The sequence below is a fragment of the Pan paniscus genome, chromosome 4 (assembly GCF_029289425.2).
Source record: "Pan paniscus chromosome 4, NHGRI_mPanPan1-v2.0_pri, whole genome shotgun sequence".
NCBI classification, from domain to species: Eukaryota; Metazoa; Chordata; class Mammalia; order Primates; family Hominidae; genus Pan; species Pan paniscus.
Window position 1 is genome coordinate 44,029,537 of NC_073253.2, and position 6,000 is coordinate 44,035,536.

Below are 6,000 nucleotides of genomic sequence, written 5' to 3' on the forward strand. Positions count from 1 at the left end.
ATGTAACCAGGAATCACTGTTCATGTAATTAAAGAACAATAAGTCTATGTGAATCAAAATATACATATACATGCAAATGTTAAACCTCAGTAGGAAGAGGCCCATTCTCTTGCTTGCTGATATATATATATATATATATATATACACACACACACATATATATATGTTGTGTGTATATGTATATACACACAACAATCTATAGGCTTGCCTTTTAAAATAGTATAAGCAACAAATTTTAAGAGAAACAATAATGAGTGTGTAAAACATTAGATATGTGTATGTACCTTTGCTATTATTTGTGGAAATGGGGCTATAAAATAAGCTCCTTTATTTTCTTTTGTAAAACATTTCTTTAATATGAAGTAATGCAATACGTATTTATGTTCTAAGTGTTTTAATTTCCTTGGATATAAAATAATATCTTGTTCCTTTGATTCTCTTACATATAAGTGTATTTACTCAGATATTACTCCAAATACACCAGATATATTCAAAGTTGAAAAAATATATACTTTGGAATGTATTATCACCTTATTTCACATTAAGAAATCAAAATCTCTGGCATCCAAGTGCATTCCAGCCTGAAAAAAATTATGCAATTGTGAATTTAACAGAAAGCAAATTGCTCACATATGGAGTCAACGTGAAGCTATATCAATATTTATTAAAAGTTTATATATTACTTTTGATCCCTGGAGAGAAATACAAAATTCAAATAATTATTCTATTTTTATATCCCAATTTGTAATTATGAAACTCTAGCATTTTAATTTTTCTCTTTCAAGTTTACCTGAAGCTTCACAAAATTCTGTGAGGAATCTATTATAACAGGTATTTTGCTTATTTCCACACAAACAGAAGGAAATGTGTATTTTCTATGCCCTGAAGAATTTACTCTTTTCTGTAAATGACATATGGTAGTTAATTCTTTTTGGTAATAAAATATTCCTGTTTTTATGCCGAACAGCCTTTTCATTTAAATTCAGGGCAACATATCAAAGCTTTGCCGTAATAATACAGAGTAATCAACTAAAGTAATATAGAATTTAAATAACAAAGAGTTTAAACAATTTAATATGTCTTCTATTAATTTCAAACTGAAATTTTACAGAAATTTGGAATATGCTGCCAGAGTACACACACACACACACATCACACGCTCACATCACACACTCACACCCAGCTAAAGGAAATTACCACAGCTATAATGATTTCATTAAATATCTGAAATTAAAGTTTCTTTTGGACTTTCAGCTGAAGCTCATAGTAAATAAAAGTAATATGATCATTGTTACATACTGTGAATCAACAGCACACAGAAACCTTAGACTTTCTATATTTACACAGCTTAATTATCCGAACTGAAACCTGAGGCCATCTGTGTCAACATGATTTCACAATTCATTCCAGAAAATTATTTTTCAGGAAAGTAAGGCTGCAAACCAATAAATAACTTATTGTTTGCTTCAGGAAATTTCTGCAAATCAATTTATGTCAGTAAGCAACTCTCCTCTGGGCCAACAGATTGCTCACCTGGGCAGGTAGCAGCTTGTGTCAATAACAGTTTACTTATGAAGACTTCTGTCATGGCCCTTAACTCACAGTGTCCCCCAATCCTAAACTCTATGTCCTGAACATTACCTATTCTTATCAGTCATTGGTCTTGAAAGGCCCCGGGCAACCATTTGAGCCCAGACTTCAATACTCTATCAATACCACCTTATCATCTACTTTTCTAACATAACCCCTCAAGGTGGTGACCCCACTTACAGTCGTATTTTATTGAATTTAGCTTTCCCTAATCAACATGCTAGTCTATTGGATGCAGTGTCAGAGGCAACAATCACAGAGGTTCTGAAAGCATCAGCCCATGGTTTTCTAAACATCATGGTTCAAGACCCTTAACACGAAACAGAAAGTTTCCCCGAGGCGCCGTAAACAACCCGTTTGGGCGCTTCCCTGATAATTATAGTGAAATCTGGCATCTAATTTTTTTTGGTGGACTCTCAAATTTTATATTTATGTTTTGATTCCTAGAAATAAAAAAATGTTTTTATAAGGAATTCTTTGATCGTTTACGTTTTATTCTTGATAGAAACCTACTTTATAACTTCGAACATTATTGATGTTCTTCCTGTATTTCTGAGAGGTGACAGCTTGCTGGCATCCCTCGCTGGCTCTCGGCGCCTCCTCGGCCTCAGCCCATTCTGGCCGCGCTTGAGGAGCCCTTCAGCCCGCAGCTGCACCGTGGGAGCCCCTCTCTGTGCTGGCTGAGGCCTGAGCGGGCTCCCTCTGCTGGCGGGGAGGTGTGGAGGGAGCGGCGCGGGCCGGAACCTGGGCTGCCTGCGGTGCTCGCGGGTCCAGCGCGACTTCCGGGTGGGCGCGGGCTCAGCGCGACTTCCGGGTGGGCGCGGGCTCGGCGCGCCCCGCACTCTGAGCGGTCGGCTGGCGCCGCCGGCCCTGGGCAGTGAGAGGCTTAGCACCCGGGCCAGCAGCTGCGGAGGGTGCACTGGGTCCTCCAACAGTGATGGCCCGCCGGCGCCGCGCTCGAATTTTCGCTGGGCCTCAGCCACCTCCCCGCGGGGCAAGGGGGCAGGGCTCGGGACCTGCAGCCTGCCATGCTGGAGCCCTCACCCTGCTCCTCGCCCCCGTCCCCTGCTCCCCGCCCCCCAACCGCGGGCTCCCGCGCGCCACCCCGAGGGGACGGGCGCCACCTCCTGCTACGCGGCACCCGTCAACCGCCCAACGGCTGAGGAGTGCGGCAGCGCGCCAGAGACTGGCGGGCAGCTCCGCCCGCGGCCGAGATGCACTAGACAAAGCCAGCTGGGCTCCTGAGTCCGGTGGGTACTTGGAGAACTTACTACGTCTAGCTGGAGGATTGTAAATGCACCAATCAGCATGCTGTGTCTAGCTCAAGGTATGTGAACGCACTAATCAGTGCTCTGTGTCTAGCTAATCTGGTGGGGACTTGGAGAACTTTTGTGTCTAGCTAAAGGATTGTAAACAGACCAAGCAGCTCTCTGTAAAATGAACCCATCAGCTCTCTATGAAATGGACCAATCATCAGGATGTGGGTGGGGTGAGATAAGGGAAGAAAAGCGGCTGCCAGAGCCAGCAACAGCTACGTGCTAGGGTCCCTTTCCACAGTGTGGAGGCTTTGTTCTTTTGCTCTTTGCAATCTTGCTGCTGCTCACTGTTTGGCTCTGCGCAGAGCTGTAACACTCACCAAGAAGGTCTGCAGCTTCACCCAAAGATATTCCAAAGATACAGAAAACTATATAGAGACATTTTGTATAGTTCTAATAGCGCATAATCCACAGGTCCCTGATCTATAATATGGGTTTTTTATAAAATTGGTTTTTTGTATGCTATGAGGAATTTTACTTGTTAAAAAGAAGAGGTGGAAAGGCAGAATATGAAAACTATGAAAATGACATAAGAGACTCTGAATTAGGTGAGAAACCAGAGAGATTTAGAAACCTGTAGACATTGTGCATCCCCCAATGCCTTCCCCCTTAAAAAAAATTATATTCTAATCCAGTCCATCAAATAAAGTCTACATTCATTAGAAACATATTCTCTTGGTTTTTATAGTTTCAGTTTTTTTCAGACACAGATAGTGCATATGCAGATTTGTTACTTTTGTACAGTGCACCCTGGTAGTGAGCATAGTACCCAGTAGGTAGTTATTCAGCCCATGCTCCCCTCTCTCCCCCACCCCCATAGCCTGCAGCATGTCTTGTTCCCGTGTTAATGTTCCTGTGTGCTCAATGTTTAGGTTCCACTTATAAGTGAGAATGTGTGGTATCTGGTTTTCTTTTCCAGCACTAATTTGCTTAGGATTATGTCCTTAGCTCCATCCATGTTGCTGCAAAGGACATAATTTCATTCTTTTTTATGGAGGCATAGTATTCCATAGTGTATATGTACCACATTTTCTTTATCCAATCCACCGTTGATGGGCACCTAGGTTCATTCCATGTCTGTGCTATTGTGAATAACATGCTGATGAACATACGAGTGCATATATATTTTTCTGGTAGAGTAATTTATTTTCCTTTGAATATATACCCAGTAATGGGAATGCTGGGTCGAAGGGTATCTCTGTTTTAAGTTCTTAGAGAAATCTCCAAAATACTTTCCACAGTACCTGAACCAGTTTGCATTTCCACCAACAGTAGTGTATAAGCATTCCCTTTACTCTGCAGCCTGGCCAACATCTAATTTTTTTACTTTTTAATTATAGCTATTGTGACTGATGTGAGATGGCATCTTACTGTGGTTTTTGCTTGCATTTATTTATTTGATGATTAGTAAGGATGAGTGTTTTTTCATATACTTGAGTGTCTTCTTTTGAGAAAATATCTGTTCATGTCCTTTGCCTTTTCTTGATTTAAATTTTAAGTTCTGGGGTACATGTGCAGGAAGCGCAGTTTTGTTACATAGATAAACGTGTGTGGTGGTGGTTTGCTGCACCTATCAACCCATCACCTAGGTATTAAGCCCAGCATGCATTAGCTATTTTTCCTGATGCTCTCCCTCTCCTCAACCTCCTACAGAAAATTATAGTGTGTGTTGTGTGTTGTTCCCCATTGTGTGTTGTTCCCCTCCCTGTGTCCATGTGTTGCCATTGTTCAGCTCCCACTTATAAGTGAGAAGATGCGGAGTTTGATTTTCTGCTCCTGTATTAGCTTTGCCCTTTTTAACTGGGGTTGTTTTATGCTTGTCATTTTTTCTTCCTTATGGATTTGTTATATTAGATCTTTATCAGATGCATAGTTTGCAAATATTTTCTCCCATTCTGTAAGTTGTCTGTTTACTCTGTGGATAGTTTCTATTGCTGTGCAGAAGCTTTTTAGTTTGATTGACTTTCACTTGTCAATTTCGTTTTTGTTGCAATTGTTTTTAGAAACTTAGCCAAAAATTATTTGCCAAGGCCAATGTCGAGAAAAATATTTCCTAGGTTTTGTTTTAGAGTTTTCATAATTTGAAGTCTTATATTTTAACCTTTAATCCATCTTGAATTAATTTGTGTGTATGGTGGAAGGTAAGCATCCAGTTTCACTCTTCTGCTTATGGCTAGCGAATTATCCCAGCACCATTTATTGAATAGGGTGCCTTTTCCCCATTGTTTGTTTTTGTTGGCCTTGTCCACGATCCAGATGGTGGTAAGTGTGCAGCTTTATTTTTGAGTGTTCTATTCTGTTCCATTGGCTTAAGTGTCTGCTTTTGTAACAGTATCATGGTTAGTGTACACTTATAGTATAGCTGGAAATTGGGTAGTATGATGCCTCTCTGGCTTTATTATTTTTGCTCAGAATTGCTTTGGCCATTCTGGCTTTTGCGGGTGTTCCATATAAATTTAGAATAGTTTTTTCTAATTCTGTGAAGAATGATGTTGGTGGTTTCATGGAGATAGCCTTGAATCTACAAATTGCTTTGGGCAGTGTGGCCATTTTAACAATATTGATCCTTTTAGTCTGTAAACATGGAATGTTATTCCATTTATTTGTGTTATCAAAATTTCCTTCCTTCCTTCCTTCCTTCCTTCCTTCCTTCCTTCCTTCCTTCCTTCCTTCCTTCCTTCCCTCCCTCCCTCCCTCCCTCCCTCCCTTCCTCCCTTCCTTCCATCCTTCCTTCCTTTTCTTATTTCCTTCCTTTTTTGAGACAGGGTCTCACCCTTTCACCCAGGCTGGAATGCAGTGGAGTTATTATAGTTCACTGCAGGCTGGAACTCCTGGCCTCAAGCCGTCAGGGTAGTTAGGACTACAGGCATGTGCCACCATGCCTCGCTATTTAAAAAAAAAAAAAAATTGTATAGATGAGGTTCCACTATGTTGCCCAGGTTGGTCTCAAACTCCTGGGTCCAAGCGATATACCTGCCTCGGCCTCCCAAAGGCATGAACCACTGCATCCAGCTTCAGATTTCAGCTGTGTTTTGTAATTCTCCTTGTGGAGATCGTTCACATCTTAGGTTAGTTGTATTTGCAGGGATTTTAT

At 41.1% G+C, this 6,000-nt stretch overlaps 1 protein-coding gene across 2 annotated transcripts in view; it reads right to left on the reverse strand.

The window, feature by feature from the left end:
- Nucleotides 1–2,677, reverse strand: part of BDP1 (B double prime 1, subunit of RNA polymerase III transcription initiation factor IIIB) — a 286,362-nt gene extending 283,685 nt beyond the window's left edge. The window contains exon 1 of one of the 2 annotated variants that reach the window (XM_063604208.1): nt 2,104–2,677. The gene's annotated coding sequence lies outside the window, so the exon portion shown is untranslated. The remainder of the gene's footprint in view (nt 1–2,103) is intronic. The other variant, XM_055112321.2, reaches the window with a different exon arrangement.
- Between the last annotated feature and the right edge of the window lie 3,323 nt (nt 2,678–6,000).